This window comes from Halichoerus grypus, chromosome 2, assembly GCF_964656455.1.
Source record: "Halichoerus grypus chromosome 2, mHalGry1.hap1.1, whole genome shotgun sequence".
Classification (NCBI taxonomy): Eukaryota; Metazoa; Chordata; class Mammalia; order Carnivora; family Phocidae; genus Halichoerus; species Halichoerus grypus.
The window spans coordinates 36583307-36602023 of NC_135713.1; the positions used below are offsets into that span (position 1 = coordinate 36583307).

At 37.1% G+C, this 18717-nt stretch overlaps 1 non-coding gene across 1 annotated transcript; it reads right to left on the reverse strand.

Moving 5' to 3' along the window:
• Positions 1-16745: 16745 nt before the first annotated feature.
• Positions 16746-16852, reverse strand: LOC118519365 (U6 spliceosomal RNA). The gene has a single exon (XR_004909137.1). It is a non-coding gene; the product is annotated as a U6 spliceosomal RNA (small nuclear RNA).
• Positions 16853-18717: the final 1865 nt, after the last annotated feature.

An 18717-nucleotide genomic window follows, 5' to 3' on the forward strand; every position in this document is an offset into this window, starting at 1 on the left:
CATCGGGCTCTCTGCTCCGTGGGAAATTCTGGACATTGTGTGAAGAATAAATAATATTTTGAGTATATTATTACTTATTACTACCGGTTATAAGACCTTGAAAAGGTCAATTCATTGATGGCCTGTTCAGAGAAGACTCTTAACATGATTTTGATGAAAATGGTCTTAAGAATTCTCTAGCATTTCTTTAATACCTTTATTTTACAGATAAGGAATGGTCCCTAGGTAATTATATACCCAAGGTCATCCAGCCAGTTACTGGCTGAGCCAGGATTAGAATATGATTCCCTATCTGTTTTTCTTTCCATGGGGCCTCACTTTTTCCCTTAGTTTTGCCACATTTCATATACATAAAGCCCTCCCTAGATGTAGCAACATGGAAAGGATGAAACTTGGGATCATTTCAGTGACTCTCCCAGAAAGCATAGAGAGTGTTGCTTGAAGTTTGCTCTACAGACTATCTGTAGCAGAATCACCTGGGTTATCTGTTACAGATGCAGCTACTGATGCAGAATCTTTAGGAATGGGACCTAGTTATTGTACCCTGAAGAAAGAAAAACTGAGAAAGTCCAGGAGCTGTCCAGTTTTCAAGATGGCGCACCAGACATTTATACTCAGCCTTAAGCACCTATGATTAAGCATTCTGCACCAGATATTTTTCCAATATATGAAAAAAAAATCCACTTCATTTCATTTCATTTCTATTCCTAGCCCACCCCCTACAGATTTAACAGACAGTCTTAAAAAACCAGAAGCCATCTTGTGAATGAAAATAGCCCCAATCCTTATATATTTCTATGGGTAAACCCATAAATTTAAGACAGTGGATAATCTGATTACCAATAACCTGGTATTATTCGAATAACAGGGATTTAGATGTAGTATATACTAATTAGGAAGGAAGGAAAATGTACAATATGTTTTAGAAAGGTTTTCATAAAAAATGGTTATTTAAGTAGGGTTTTGGTATATAGAAAATGTATTTATATGAAATATCCCATGTGCCTGAGAATGTATAAATAAAGGGTCATTGATAATGTTTGTTTTTTTGACATTGAAAAACATTCCTAGTTGAACTATATTTGTTGATCACCTTCTATCATTTTCTTATTTGTGAGTAAGGAATCGTGCTACATACATTTTAAAGTTTAAGTTTTGCATTTGCTTCCCAAACCAGTAGCTAGTGGTGAAGTGACCTTGAGGATGGGGTAGCTAACTTTGGGGCAGAGGCTCCTGGAGGACATTAATATAGTAACAGCAGAAATGGCTGCTACTTGTTGAAGTTTTACTTCATGCTAGATGCATGGTAAAAACTTTATATGCATTATCTTATTCAATCCTCTCAAAAACCTGCCAAGTAGGTATTCTAATATCCATTTTATAAACCAACAAAACAAAACAAAACAAAAAAACCAACCCAACCAAAACCAAAACCAGCAACAATAAAAAACATTACTATTTTATTTAACATTCTTTCCTATTGGACATATAATATCAAGCTCCTGATAAGTAGAGACATTGTCCCAGGTCTCTGGGCAAGGACTTGATGTATGAGTTTTGTAAAGGATGTGAAGACCTCTGACCCAGTGGTTACAACTAAAAGCACCATGGCCATTGGAACAACTCTAAAAATATTGTCTTGGAAAAAATAAAAACATGAAGAACATGAAATTTCTATGTTGGCACCTTATCTTGGTTTTTGTAATCTAACCCTAATATTTTTCACATTGTTGCTGTAACAAAATGTAACTCTAATTTCAAGAATATGACATAGAAAAGACTAAAATAGAAAAAATCCAGTATTGTGTTTTATATTAGCTTTAAGCATTATTAATCATCTATGTAAACCTTTTCTTAATTGGGTACAGTGCTCACAGTACTTACAGGATGTTTTATCTCCCCCCCCATGCAATCTACATATTAACTTAATTTAAAACTTACTTAACTTACAATTTTCAATTTGTTTTGCTTTTTTTTTAATTTGCTTTTGATTTATTTTAATTTAATAAAAAATTTTAAATTTACTTAACATACTACTCAGATCCTTACTAAAAGCAAACCTGATGCATGAAGTTTAGAATGAGAAGGTCCAACATAAGTCTAATGTACACTCCAGGGGAGAAACTAGAAAGATTGGGACAAATGAAGATAAAAGAGAAAAAAAGGAAAAGAGAAACACACATAAAAATATAGCAGGAATAAATAAAAATATATATTAATGATTATAAAACCATGAATAGATTAACTCTACAATTTTTTAAAAAGATTTTATTTATTTATTTGACAGAGAGAGACACAGCAAGAGAGGGAACACAAGCAGGGGGAGTGGGAGAGGGAGAAGCAGGCTTCCCGCTGAGCAGGGAGCCCAATGCGGGGCTTGATCTCAGGATCGTGGGATCATGACCTGAGCCAAAGGCAGACGCTTAACGACTGAGCCACCCAGGTGCCCCAGATTAACTTTACAATTAAAAGGTAAGAGTAGGATTGGAATTTTTCAAAATGTAGTAGTTAATTGCAAAAAGCCTCCTGTCTGTGCTATTCTTGCCAAAAATGCATCACTCATGGTGAAATAGTAAACATATTTAAATTAAATATCTTATATTAAGATAAAGTAACTCACCTTAAAGTATTCACCTGTATTCTTTGAAAATGTCAAAATAATATAAGGCAAGAAGACTAAGAAGCCATGTCAAATTGAAAGAAATTGAAGAAAGCTATGTGATAACTAAATTCAACATATGATTCTGATTGAATCTGGGCTTGTAAGGGCATTATGAGGGCAGTAGGCAAAATGGAATGGCATTTGTGAATTAGATGATGATATTAGGTCTATGCTAATTTCTTGATTTTGATGGTTGTACTGTGGTTATGTAGAAGGCAATTCTTATTTTTAGGCAATACACACTACAGTGTTAAGAAGTAATGGACTCTCATGTCCTTAACTTATTCTCAAGTAATTAAGAAATGTTACCATTTGGCAAAATGATGTGAAAATCATACAGGAGATCTTTGTACAATTTTCACAATTTTAATGTAAATTGACATCATTTGAAAGTAAACGGTTAAAAAAGAGAACTGTCATCAAAATTCACAACTTTAATAGACGAAAATCTTATGATCATATTAAAGTTATAGTTCAAAAATCTCTTTACCTATGGGAGTTGCTTGATGAAATAAAAGGGTTGAATGTAATCATGTCTAGAACTCACTTTCAAAAGGTACAGCAATATACATATATAAATACACACACACACACTTATAAGTAAATACATAGATTGGAGAAAGAGAAAAAAAAGCAAAAGCAAGGTAAACGATTGGACTTTTGGGTATTCCTTGAGCTAACCTGTTTTATGTCAGGCTCCCTAGAAGGATTTGAAGCAACAGTGTAGTAGGTTCTCTACAGGTGGAAAAGACTGTAAGAGACAGAAGGATGCAGTACAGTGAGGGGTAAGGAGCTGAGCAAAGATGAGATCTCAGATCAAACCATCTTTGATGGCCCACTGGGGAAGTTCTGGAGCATATATCACAGTTCAGAACTGTCCGCCTTGAGGCAAGGCAACTGACCTTTCATAGCCTAAAACATGTGGACATTGGCTATTGGAAATATGAGAAATGGGTGGGGTTAGGGGTGAAGGGCAGAGGGAGGAGGTACGTCACTTTTCTGCAGAGGCACTTCTGCAAGCATTTCTGTGGAGAAAGGGGCAGCTGTGCTCCACTAACAGCCAATACTTGCTGTAGCTGAGCATAGTTGCTCCAGTCTAATAAAGGGAAATGGTAGGCACTGATAACAGTACATAGTCTTTCATCTTTTCTGCATCTCTGAAATTTTTAGTAAGAAGAAATTGTAGAAAAATCATAAAATCTTCTTGGTAAACACAAAGAAAGCAATTAATAAAATTCAACATCAATTTTGTAAAATATTACTAACTTATGAGCAAGTTAGTAATTGAAGTACTTCTCTAAGTAGATAAAAAGTATCTTACCAAAAAACCTTCACCCGACTTCACAATTATGGCAAAACTTTGGACACATCTTCATTAAAGTCAGAAACAGGAAGAAAAGAGCCACAAAATGGCTGCTATTCACCATTAAAACAGGATCTATCCAAAGATGAAGAGAAGATAAGGAAATAACATATATAAGTTTTGGATAGAAAGAAGCAAAGCTGTTATTTGCTTTACTATAATTTTCTAGCATAGAACATCTAAAAGAATCCATAAGCTAATAAAACAAGATCACTATAGAGCAACAGAACCCAAAATGTTCTTATGTTACAGCAATAACTAATAGAAAAATGCAATAAAAAAAGACTTTCAGGCGCCTGGGTGGCTCAGTTAGTTAAACTACAGTCTTCGGCTGGGGTCATGAGCCCAGAGTCCCGGGATCGAGTCCCACATTGGGCTCCCTGCTCAGCGGGGATTCTGCTTCTTCCTCTGACCTTACCCCCTCTTGTGCTCTCTCTCTCTCGAATAAATAAATAAAATCTTAAAAAAATAAAAATAAAAAAGACTTTCTATTCAGAATAGCAACACAACTTGTATGGCCCCTTGGATTAAATATACTAAAAGAAGCCCATAAACTATACTGAGAAAATGGCAACATATTATCGAAGGAAATAAAGTAGATTTGAATAAACAGAGACAAACTACTTTCATTGGCAGAGTTCTCAACATTATTACAAATGTTCAATACAACTTTTATCAAGACAGTAATGTGATTGTTACTGAAACTGAACAAATGAATTCTAAAATTCACATTAAAGGGTAAACAGCCAAGATAACCAAGACAATTCTAAAAAAGGAAGAAAAAAGACAGGAGATCCATCATATAAATATTAAGACTTGTTATAAATTCATAATTAAAACAATGTGTTTGATACTGGGACAGATAAAAAGATCTATAAAAAAGTCAAGTCCAGAAGAGTCTCAAGCATATATGAGAACTTGTATAACATAGAAGTCGAAACACAATTCTGTGGGGAAAAGATGGACTAGTCAATAAATAATCTTGCAACAATTGGCTTTCTCCATGGGAAAGAGTAAATTTGATCTTTACATAAAACCGTAAAATAAAATAAATTCCAGATGGGCTAAATTTCAAAATGTGGAAAAGAATTTTAAAAAATTGGATGACTATTTGGAAGAACATCTTCTGAAAGTTGGGGTAAGAAAGGATTTCTTAAGAAATACACAAGGGGATGACTCATACTTAAATACATTATTATATTTGCTTATATAGAAATTTGAAGCTCTGTATGACAAATAACACTATAAGCAAAATTAAAAACAAATCACATTTGGAGAGGTTTTATAAAGGTTATTATGACAAATCCCTGACAATCAGCAAAAAAGAAAGTAAGGGGTAGGGTGGAAGTGAGGGATGGGGGAGGGAGGGAGAAAGTAAAAGAAAAGTAAAAGAGAAGGAAGAAAGAGGGAAGAAAGAAGGGAGAGAAGGAGGAAAGGAAGGTAAAAGAGAAGGAAGAAAGAGGGAAGTAAGAAGGAAGGAAGGGAGGAAGGAAGGAAAGAGAAAAAGGAAGGAAGAAAGAAAGCAAGCAAGCAGCCTCAGAGAAAAATGAGCAAAGGTCCTAAAAAGAGTAATTCAAGAGAGAAAAATCTGAATGATCAACAAAGAAATGAAAGATACTGAACCTTACTAACAACAATCAGGGGACTGCAAATGAAAACTATACTGCAATTTCATACTCATTGTATTGGCAAAAATAAATAAACTTGACAAAGCCAAGCACTGATAGGGGTATGGAACTATGGAAACATGCATTCTTGGGGCACCTGGGTGGCTCAGTCATTAAGCATCTGCCTTCGGCTCAGGTCATGATCCCAGGGTCCTGAGATAGAGCCCCCCATCTGGCTCCCTGCTCCGCGGGAAGCCCGCTTCTCCCTCTCCCACTCCCCCTGCTTGTGTTCCCTCTCTCGCTGTGTCTCTCTCTCTGTCAAATAAATAAATCAAATATTAAAAAAAAAAAAAAAAGAAACATGCATTCTTCACTGATGGGATATACACTGGTGCAACCACTTTAGAAAGTATCTTGACAAGATCTGTTGAAACCAAGTATGTGCTTACCTTATGGCCCAGCAAGTAAACATACTCTTAAATGTGTGAACCAGAATATTCTTTGCAGCATTATTTGTTATGGAGAAACAATGACAAAATACATATGCATCAATAGGAGCATGGGTAAATAAATTGTGATATATTCATACCACGGACATCAGTTACAATCTAATTTATATACATCAAAACACTTACAAAAATACATGGTTAGGCAATTTGCCGAATTATATGATGGCATTTCTGTAAAAGTTTTCAAAACAAACAAAGCAATACAATATATTATTAGTGGAGACACACATACATATGTATGTAAAACATTAGAACATAGATTAGAAGAAATCAAATCAATATCTTGACATTGGTTTGGGAAGGGAAAGAGTGGGTAATGAATTTAAGGACAGGAACAAAGGAAACCTTCAGTTACACTACATTGTTCTATATGAAATAGAACCTCCAGTGTATATATGTGTATACGTATATGCATCTGCATGTGTCTGTTGTGTGTCTGATTCTCTCTATATAATCTGAGTTAAAGATGACAAAAAATTAACATTTGCCATATTGTGTGAGAGCGTTTTCACATCAAATTGTGCATTTTTCTGCTTTTTAATGTTAAAAAATAAAAACCCAATTAAATCCGATCCTGAGTTATGATAATCTGAGGCCAAAGGACTACCAGAGGCATTCAAATCCTAAGAGGGAGGCTGCAAAACACATGCATCAAAATGGTAATTTCTCTACTCCCTCAAAAGGATGTCAAAACGCTGTGTCAGGGTCCAGCTGTGCTGCTAGTGAACGTCTGGCTCAAACAGACTCTGGAGTGTTTTCTTGGAGGAAGCATTTGAGGATGCAGAAGCTGAGCGACAGCCAAGAAGTTCTGGGAAAATGAGGCTCAAGAAGGTGGTAGGTGGTATTTGAAAGTGAGTTTTCATGTGGCCAAGAAAGGTCAGCAAAGCAAAATAAACAAAATAAACCCTGAAAGGCTGAATCCAGAAGAAATATTTCATATTTGCAGTGGCCACTAGGGTACTGCATTTTTTATTTTAGTCCAGTCTCTCTCTCTCTCTGTGGCTTCCTCTCTGTTCTTCTCTCTCTCTCTGCGTCCTCCTTATTCTCCCTCCTCTCACTCTCTCTCTCTCCTTTAGATTTTATCTATCCATTTGAGAGAGAGAGCATGCACAAGAGAGAGAGCATGAGGGGGCGGGGCAGGGGCAGAGAGGGAGGGAAAAGCAGACTCCCTGCTGAGCACAGAGCCTGACCTTGCGCTGCATCCCAGGACCCTGAGATTATGACCTGAGCCAAAGGCAGGCATTTAACCAACTGAGCCACCCAGGCACCCTCCTCTCTCTTTTCTTTTAAAGAAACCAAGAGAACATAGAAGTTATGATGTGAGACGAGGTCACACAATGAATTTATGGTTCATATTTTGATGTTCGTACTTTCCAAAATATCCCCTTCCTCTTACCATCCCATTTACTCTTACTACGCTTTCTTGTTCTGAACTAAATAAAAATAACTTAGTGTTTCCAAATTTTTGAAACTTTAAGGCAAAAAAACTTGGTTTTGTGCCTTAGAAATATCATTCAATATTTCCATGGAATTCGAGAAAATTATTTATAAGTAAAAATGCAAGAATTGCCCCAACTTTAGATATAATATACTGTACTAAGTTTAACATATTCCTTTTTTGAAATGTAAAATGGTGTATACTTTTTTCTGTTTCCATCCCTAAGATGTTGAAAACTTCCTTTAAAAATCACTAGCAGGGGCCCCTGGGTGGCTGTCATTAAGCGTCTGCCTTCGGCTCAGGTCATGATCCCAGGGTCCTGGGATCGAGCCCCGCATCGGGCTCCCTGCTCAGCGGGAAGCCAGCCTCTCCCTCTCTCACTCCCCCTGCTTGTGTTCCTTCTCTCACTGTGTCTCTCTCTGTCAAATAAATAAATAAAATCTTAATAAATAAATAAATAAATAAAAATCACTAGCAATCTATAGTCAAAGTGACAGAAAATATTTTTGCTTTAGGTAGATAATTTTGCTATATCCATCTCTGAAGATACATTTAAAAGTTCTTCTTTTTGTATAGTTGTTGAAAAGAACTTTTAAAATACAGTTAAGCATAAATAAAATAATTTAAATACCTTATAATTCCACCATCATAGAAAAGTTCATATATTAACTTCCAACAGATTTATTTTCCTTTATGACTTAAAGGAAGAGCTGAGTTAATGACAAATTTTAACTGACTATGACCTTTGTGTTATCAAAGATTGTTTTTGACCCATGAGGGCACTTCTGGGTCTACCTTATTATCTTCTTGATTCTAGGAGCTTAGAATTTCAAAAGGAGATTTTAAGAGAACTATTACTCTTTGTGAAGCTCAAGTTTTCCAACTGAAATGGACAAGGAAAATTCTCATTCTGGCTCTTTTTGCAACAGGCAGCTAATGAGCATCTCTTGGACTGATTCTTCTCATCCTAGATTCATCTGTAGTATCTTCTGTGCTATCAATTATTCATTGTCATAGTGATATCCACACCATTTCTCTACCTACTACATCTCACTAGAAGTGATTACTCTAGTGCCAGGATTCCTCTGCCCTTTAAAATACATGGTTGCAATTTTCAGACTGAAAGGACAGATCACAGTTTGCAAATTCTAGAATAAACACATATGTAGAATACACCTGCCAATAAGAATAAAACTATTTTTTCTACTTTCTAATGAAAACACTTACAAGCAAGAAATATATTTGGAAATCTGCCGTTGGACTCAACTAAACATATATATACACACACACACAGAGCCAACTTTTTAATGTGTGTGACTTAGGATAAAAATATTTGCTTACTTACTACACTAGCCTGAGATAGAATGATTCCTTTGATTACATTTATTAAAATATGAAATAAAACGCTAATCCTTTACAATTTATTTTAAATTTTCTGGAATAGCTGATAGTAACAACCTATGCAAGTCCTTTAATTCATTCAGAATATAAATCTATGTTACTGTCTGTAAAAGATTAGTCAATGAAGTTTCAGTACTATAAACAGATATTTAGTGGAGTTTAAAATTCCCAATAAAGCAAGATTTTCCCCCCCACAAATTAAATAAACAGGTTGGTTTGATAATGATTCTCATGAAAAGAAGTATCAGTAGTGTTTGTCATTCTTTATCATTTAAGCTTCAGAAACACCAAGTGGTGGAGCTGAAACTGAAACCTGGGTATATTTGACCTTAAAACCTATGTTCTTTCATTACTGGAAGGCTGAGGAAGGGAAGAGGGACCCCTCAGGGTAAAGAGAATGATGTTAGCAAAGTCTTGGAGACCTGAAACTGTCATGTGTGCAAGGAAACACAAGTAGTTAGCACATGGTTGAAGGTTTTATTCCTCAGGGAGCCGGCAATAGATAAACTGGTTATTGAAAAGAACAGTAAGAGAAGAGAATGAAATGATAATCAGTGCCTGGGGTCAGGTGTGGGTGATAGGACACTGGAAATGCCAACCTTGAAGAGAAGGAATTTCAGAGAAGGAGCAATCCAATGGAAGTGTCAAGGCATGAGCAATAATAAATTCGGTTGGAGAAATGATGCTAATTGTGTGGATATGTCCAAGGAGAAGTTGGATATGTGCCTGCTGCTTAGGGAAAGTGGGCTGGAATTTTATAAAGCCACAAAGAGGGATAAAATTGACAGAGTAGACCGTGTAAGCAGAAAAGTGATCCCAGGAACACATTTACTATGGAGGCCAAGGAAGGAGCACTATTAGGAGCAAATTAGACTAGAAAAAGTCAGAAAACAAAAGAAGTCTGTGTTTTGGAAATAGAGTAAAGAATATGATTTCAGTAAATAGAACTAGTAAGACTTATTTGGGGATACCAGTTCCATATAGTAGACTTATTTATACACCTATTTATTAGCTTGGCATTCTAATTGTGCTGAGATAAAGAATAATATTACTAAGATATGCATCCTGTGTGAATGGCAGACATGTAAATACAAACAAATGGTGATAAAAGCAATAATAGAAATACAGGCGCTATCCAGTAGGAACTCAGAGGAGTTTATTAGTTGATAGTTCACGTATTGCTAATTGATTCAAGAACGGATTTAAAGTGGCTCACAATAATGCAGAATAAAAGAAAAAATGAATAAAGTGAATTCAGAGTAAAAAAAAAGTTGGAATATATAATTTGAAGTCAAGAGCAAATGGATATACAGAATGCATAGGTAAAGTCTAGAAAAGGCTAGAACAGTCCACTAGTTGGCCTCTAGTGTGTCTGGAAGGGAGACAAAAATGAGAACATAGTCAGAGGAAGAGCAAGATGGCAGAGGAGTAGGAGACCTAAATTTCGTCTGGTCCCAAGAATTCAGCTAGATGTATCAAACCATGCTGAACACCTACAAACTCAACAGGAGACCGAAGAAAAGAATAGCAACAACTCTCTGAACAGAAAAGTGACCACTTTCTGGAAGGTCTCTTCTGATTTGTTTAGTGTATATTTTTCTGGCGTCGTTGTTACCCTGTTAGCATTTTGTTCTCTCATTCATCTATTCTCCTCTGGACAAAAAGACAAGATGGAAAAACTCACCTCAGGAAAAGAACAAGAGGCAGTACCAACTGCCAGGGACCTAATCAATACAGACATTAGTAAGATGTTGGAACTAGAGTTCAGAATGACAATTATAAAGATACTAGCTGGGCTTGAAAAAAGCATGGAAGATACTAGAGAACCCCTTTCTGGAGAAATAAAAGAACTAAAATTTAACCAAGTCGAAATCAAAAAGGTTATTAATGAGGTGCAATCAAAAATGGAGGCTCTAACTGTTAGGATAAATGAGGCAGAAGAAAGAATTAGTGATATAGAAGGCCAAATGATGAAGAATAAAGAAGCTGAGAAAAAGAGAGATAAACAACTACTGGATCACGAGGGCAGAATTTGAGAGATAAGTGATACCATAAGACAAAACAATATTCGAATAATTGGGATCCCAGAAGAAGAAGAAAGAGAGAGAGGGGCAGAAGGTATATTGGAGCAAATTATAGCAGCGAACTTCCCTAATTTGGGGAAGGAAACAGGCATCAAAATCCAGGAGGCACAGAGAACCCACCTCAAAATCAATAAAAATAGGTCAACACCCCGAAATCTAATAGTGAAACTTAAAAGTCTCAGAGACAAAGAGAATATCCTGAAAGCAGCTCGGGACAAGAGGTCTGTAACCTACAATGGTAGAAACATTAGCTTGGCAACAGACCTATCCACAGAGACCTGGCAGGCCAGAAAGGACTGGCAGGACATATTCAGAGCACTAAATGAGAAATATATGCAGCCAAGATACTATATCCAGCCGGGCTGTCATTGAAAATAGAAGGAGAGACAAAAAGCTTCTAGGACAAACAAAAACTAAAAGAATTGCAAACACGAAACCAGCCCTACAAGAAATATTGAAAGGGGTCCTCTAAGCAAAGAGAGAGACTAAAAGTAACCTAGACCAGAAAGGAACAGAGACAATATACAGTAACAGTCACCTTACAGGCAATACAATGGCACTAAATTCATATCTTTCAATAGTTACCCTGAATGTAAATAGGCTAAATGCCCCAATCAAAAGACACAGGGTATCAGATTGGTAAAAAAACAAGACCCATTGATATGCTGTCTGCAAGAGACTCATTTTAGACCCACAGACACCTCCAGATTGAAAGTGAGGGGGTGGAAAACAATTTACATGCTAATGAATATCAAAAAAACCTGGGGTGGCAATCCTTATATCAGACAAATTAGATTTTAAACCAAAGACTATAATAAGAGATGAGGAAGGACACAATATCCTACTTAAAGGGTCTATCCAACAAGAAGATCTAACATTGTAAATATCTTTGCCCCTAACATGGGAACAGCCAATTATATAAGCCAAGTAATAACAAAATCAAAGAAACACAACAACAATACAATAATAGTAGGGGACTTTAACACCCCCTCACTGAAATGGACAGATCATCTAAGCAAAAGATCAACAAGGAAATAAAGACTTTAAATGACACACTGGACCAAGTGGACTTCACAGACATATTCAGAACATTCCATCCCAAAGCAATGGAATACACATTCTTCTCTAGTGCCCATGGAACATTCTCCAGAATAGATCACATCCTAGGTCACAGATCAGGTCTCAACCGGTACCAAAAGACTGGGATCATTCCCTGCATATTTTCAGACCACAATGCTTTGAAACTAGAACTCAATCACAAGAGGAAAGTTGGAAAGAACTCAAATACATGGAGGCTAAAGAGCATCCTACTAAAGAATGAATGGGTCAACCAGGAAATTAAAGAAGAATTAAAAAAATTCATGGAAACAAATGAAAATGAAAACACAACTGTTCAAAATCTTTGGGATGCAGAAAGGCGGTCCTAAGAGGAAAGTATATAGCAATACAAGCCTTTCTCAAGAAACAAGAAAGGTCTCAAATACACAACCTAACCCTCCACCTAAAGGAGCTAGAGAAAGAACAGCAAATAAAGCCTAAACCCAGCAGGAGAAGAAAAATAATAAAGATCAGAGCAGAAATCAATGAATAGAAACCAAAAGAACAGTAGAACAGATCAAGAAACCAGGAGCTGGTTCTTTGAAAGAATTAATAAGATTGATAAACCCTTGGCCAGACTTATCAAAAAGAAAAGAGAAATGACCCAAATAAATAAAATCATGAATGAAAGAGGAGAGATCACAACCAACACCAAGGAAATACAAACAATTATAAGAACATATTATGAGCAACTATATGCCAGCAAATTAGATAATCTGGAAGAAATGGATGCATTCCTAGAGATATATCAACTACCAAAACTGAACCAGGAAGAAATAGAAAACCTGAACAGACCCATAACCACTAAGGAAATTGAAGCAGTAATCAAAAATCTCCCAATAAACAAAAGCCCAAGGCCAGATGGCTTCCCAGGGGAATTCTACCAAACATTTAAAGAAGAATTAATACCTATTCTTCTGAAACTGTTCCAAAAAATAGAAATGGAAGGAAAACTTCCAAACTCATTTTATGAGTATGATCAAGGCCAGCATTACCTTGATCCCAAAATCAGACAAAGACTCTATCGAAAAGGAGAATTACAGATCAATATCCCTGATGAACATGGATGCCAAAATCCTCACCAAAATACTAGCCAATAGGCTCCAACAGTACATTAAAAGGATTATTCACCACGACCAAGTGGGATTTATTCCTGGGCTGCGAGGTTGGTTCAACATCTGCAAATCAATCAATGTGATACAATACATTAATAAAAGAAAGAACAAGAATCATATGATCCTTTCAATAGATGCAGAAAAATCATTTGACAAAGTACAGCATCCTTTCTTGATCAAAACTCTTCAGAGTGTAGGGATAGAGGGTACATACCTCAATATCATAAAAGTCATCCATGAAACACCCACAGCGAATATCATTCTCAATGGGGAAAAACTGAGAGCTTTCCCCCTAAGGTCAGGAACATGGCAGGGATGTCCACTATCACCACTGCTATTCAACATAGTACTAGAAGTTCTAGCCACAGCAATCAGACAACAAAAAGAAATAAAAGGCATCCAAATAGGCAAAGAAGAAGTCAAACTCTCACTGTTTGCAGATGATATGATACTTTATGTGGAAAACCCAAAAGACTCCGCCCCCAAACTGCTAGAACTCATACAGGAATTCAGTAAAGTGTCAGGATATAAAATCAATGCACAGAAGTCAGTTGCATTTCTATACACCAACAACAAGACAAAAGAAAGAGAAATTAAGGCATCGATCCCATTTACAATTGCACCAAAACCATAAGATACCTAGGAATAAATCTAAACAAAGAGGCAAAGAATCTGTACTCAAGAAACTATAGAATACTCATGAAAGAAATTGAGGAAGACACAAAGATATGGAAAAACATTCCATGCTCATGGATTGGAAGAACAAATATTGTGAAGATGTCAATGCTACCTAGAGCAATCTACACATTTAATGCAATCCCTATCAAAATACCAACAACTTTTTTCAAAGAAATGGAACAAATAATACTAAAATTTGTACGGAACCAGAAAAGACCCCGAATAGCCAGAGGAATGTTGAAAAAGAAAAGCAAGGCTGGTGGCATCACAATTCCAGACTTCAAGCCCTATTACAAAGCTGTCATCATCAAGACAGTATGGTACTGGCACAAAAACAGACACATAGATCAGTGAAACAGAATAGAGAGCCCAGAAATGGACCCTCAACTCTATGGTCAACTAATCTTCAACAAAGCAGGAAAGAATGTCCAATGGAAAAAAGACAGTCTCTTCAACAAATGGTGTAGGGAAAATTGGACAGCCACATGCAGAAGAATGAAACTGGACCATTTCCTCACACCACACACAAAAATAGACTCAAAATGGATGAAAGACCTAAATGTGAGACAGGAGTCCATCAAAATCCTAGAGGAGAACACAGGCAGCAACCTCTTCAACCTCAGCCGCAGCAACTTCTTCCTAGAAACATCACCAAAGGCAAGGCAAGCAAGGGCAAAAATGAACTATTGGGACTTCATCAAGATAAAAAGCTTTTGCACAGCAAAGGAAACAGTCAACATAACCAAAAGACAACGGACAGAATGTGAGAAGATATTTGGAAATGACATCAGATAAGGGGCTAGTGTCCAAAATCTATAAAGAACTTATCAAACTCAACACCCAAAGAACAAATAATCCAATCAAGAAATGGGCAGAAGACATGAACAGACATCTTTCCAAAGAAGACATCCAAATGGTCAACAGACACATGAAAAAGTGTTCAACATCGCTTGGTATCAGGGAACTCCAAATCAAAACCTCAATGAGATACCACCTCACACCAGTCAGAATGGCTAAAATCAACAAGTCAGGAAACGACAGATGTTGGCGAGGATGCAGAGAAAGGGGAACCCTCCTACACTGTTGGTGGGAATGCAAGCTGGTGCAGCCATTCTGGAAAACAGTATGGAGGTTCCTCAAAAAGTTGAAAATAGAGCTACCCTACAACCCAGCAATTGCACTACTGGGTATTTACCCCAAAGAAACAAATGTAGTGATCTGAAGGGGTACATGCATCCCAATGTTTATAGCAGCAATGTCCACAATAGCCCAACTATGGAAAGAGCCAAGATGTCCATCAACAGATGAATGGATAAAGAAGATGTGGTATATATACACAATGGAATATTATGCAGCCATCAAAAAATTAAAAAACAAAACAAAACAAAACAAAAAACCCCAAATCTTGCCATTTGCAACAACGTGGCTGGAACCAGAGGGTATTATGCTAAGCGAAATAAGTCAATCAGAGAAAGACATGTATCATATGATCTCACTGATATGAGGAATTCTTAATCTCAGGAAACAGACTGAGGGTTGCTGGAGTGGTGGGGGGTGGGAGGGATGGGGTGGCTGGGTGATAGACACTGGGGAGGGTATGTGCTATGGTGAGCACTGTGAATTGTGTAAGACTGATGAATCACAGACCCATACCTCTGAAACAAATAATACATTATATGTTAAAAAAAAAAAAAAGAAAAAGAAGATAGTAGGAACGGAAAAATAAAGTGGGAGAAATCGGAGGGGGAGACGAACCATGAGAGACTATGGACTCTGAGAAACAAACTGAGGGTTCTAGAGGGGAGGGGGGTGGAGGGATGGGTTAGCCTGGTGATGGGTATTAAAGAGGGCATGCATAAACGGAGCACTGGGTTTTATTCGCAAACAGTGAATGATGGAACACTACATCAAAAACTAATGATGTAATGTATGGTGATTAACATAACTTAATAAAATAAAATTTAAAAAAAATGTGAACGTAGTCAATCACACTATTCGTATTACCTACAAGGAAAAGGAAAACCAACCTAAAACTAACGTTTTCCTCATATGTAGTCAAAAAGAGAACAATACACGATACTCAACAGTATTTGTATATTAAATAGATTTCACAGAGCTATTTGCTACAGTGGCTCTTAGCATGGGCCCATGATGACATGATGCCAAATTACATTTAATAAAAGCAGTTTTACAAGAGAACAAACCATATGGCCCAGCTGTGTGGGTTTTTGCTCATGTGGTTTATTCCAAGGATGGATGTTTTTATATTTCTAGTAACACTTGAACTATATTTCACTCAGGCAATCCTTTGCGAATTTTGGTTGTATAACCAAGTATCTGATGAGTATTAAACAGCAGTGGGTTCAAGGTTATAATCCTTGGTCAGCACTAAGGGTGCAGATCGATCAATCTGCTGATTAAGTAGTGGAAGTGCCAAACTCCCTCTGGGGATGGAAACGATGCAGATGAAAGGGAGCCTGAAATCTTAGCTGTTTTAGAAAATTGTGGCAAAATACACATAACATAACATTGACCATATTAACCAACGTTAATGTACAGTTCAGTGGCAGCAGGTACATTCGTTTGTGGTGCTACCATCACCACCACCCTGCACGAAACTCCCCATCTTGCCGAAGGGATCCTCAGCAGCCATCACACAAGAACTACCCAGACCCCACTTTCCCCAGCCTAACCATCCTCCTCCTATCTGTCTGGATGAATTGGACTACTCCAGGTAGAAAGTGGAATCATAGAGTATAAAAACATGAAACAAGTGGAATCAAACAGTATAAAAACATGGAACACTTCACAACTTTGCATGCGCTCCTTGTAAGGGCGCCATGCTACTCTTCGCTGTATGGTTCCTATTTCAGTCAATGTGCCGTTGACGTGAGCATGTCAGCTGGTTTTTGAGGGGAGAACAGGACGTCATACGAAGTTAGGGTGGTCTAATGTTGTTTTCCGTTTTGCTGAAGACTGAGGTGAGGAGGGATGCTGGAAGATGCAAGGTTAAAGAGGATGGAAGAAGCCAGAAGCCCACGGGCTTGATAAGGTCTGTTTAAGAGCTTGAACTTACATGCTGCGAAAGGGAATGGAGAATTAGTTCGTATTTTAGAAAAATTAATTCCAGAAAAAATAAAGGGAGGCCTGGAAGAAGATAATAGTTGAGACAGAAAGACCAGTTAGAAGGCAATAGCGAGGCGCACCTGGGTGGCTCAGTTGGTTCAGCGTGAGACTCTTGGTTTCAGCTTAGGTCATGATCTCAGGGTGATGATCTCAGGGTCGTGATCTCAGGGTCCTGAGATCGAACCCTGTGTCTGGCTCCGCACTCAGCAGGGAGTCTGCTTGAGATTCCCTCCCTCCCTCTGTCCCTGCCCCCATTTGCACACACACTCTCTCTCTCTCTCTCAAATAAATAAATAAATCTTAAAAAAAAATATAAGGCAATGGTAACTATCTAGGTAAAGTTTTTTTTTTTCTTTTTTCTTTTTTGCAGATTACTAGAGTGTTAGGGTGCTTCTAACAGAATTGTGAATTGGGAGGAAATATGTGACTGCTCTGTGGATCTAGAGCCACAATCTCCCTTAGCCACAATCTCCCCTTTCAAGGTTAGAAGAAAACTTTTGACATTTTAGAAAATTTTACATTTTAGCAAAGGATCCAGAAAAGCCATAGTCAAATCTAAATTCACATTTTAATCCAGGAAAGCACTTTTGGGGTGGCATTTCTTCCTACTGATCTGTCTCCTTCCCCTTTTCACGTGGTATGTGTAGCAAGTTAGGTGTGCTAATTCATGAAGTGTATGATTTTTCCGGAATCCTATGTGAATCATTTGGCTTAGAAATTTGTTTTATTGAGATATAATTGACAAGTAATATTGTGGAAGTTTAAGGTATACAATGTGTCGCTCTGAAGCATTTATATATTGCAATATGATTACCACTGTTATCTTTTCTGTGGTGAGAACATTTAAGATGTAATCTCTTAGCAATTTGAAGTGTATCCAACAGTATTGTTGACTATAATTGCCATGCTGTGCATTAGATCTCCAGAACTTGTTCATCTTCTAGTTGCAAGTTTATACCCTTTCACAACTTCTTCCCGATCCCCCCACGTCCTAGCCCCTGGTAACCGCCATTTCGTTCTTTGTTTCTATGAGTTTGGCTTTTTTAGATTTCACATGTAAGTGGTATCATACAATATTTGTCTGTCTGGCCTGTCTCACTAAGCATAATACCCTCAAGGTTCATCATATTGTCATATTGTCACCACCTTGCCATATTATGACAAATGGCAAGATTTCCTTCCTTTTTACAGCTGAATAGCACTCTACTGTGTGTATGATATATTTACATATAATAATTATATTTGTATATGATAATATATAACATATATAACTATATGATAACATAATAATAAAGAAGTGTACCAAAATGTCTCAGAAACTGAAAGAACCTGATGAAATACTTAAGAATGCCATTTAACTCATAGTTAAAACCCCCAGCTCCCACTACTATTTCTCCCTGGTCTTAAATGTCTTCCTCCGTTCCATCTAACCTGTTCTCTTCTGAGTCCTAACCATGAATGCTTGGGTAGTCCCTGGGCTCTGTCCACAATATCATCAAACACACGTATTTTTAAACACCCAGATCTGATCTTGCAGCCAAGCTCTTTCACAGTTATTTTGCAAAAGAGGAAGTTTCTGGAATTTAAATGGATGCCCAAGAACACAAAGCTCTGAGCACCAGGCTGGAGCTAGAGC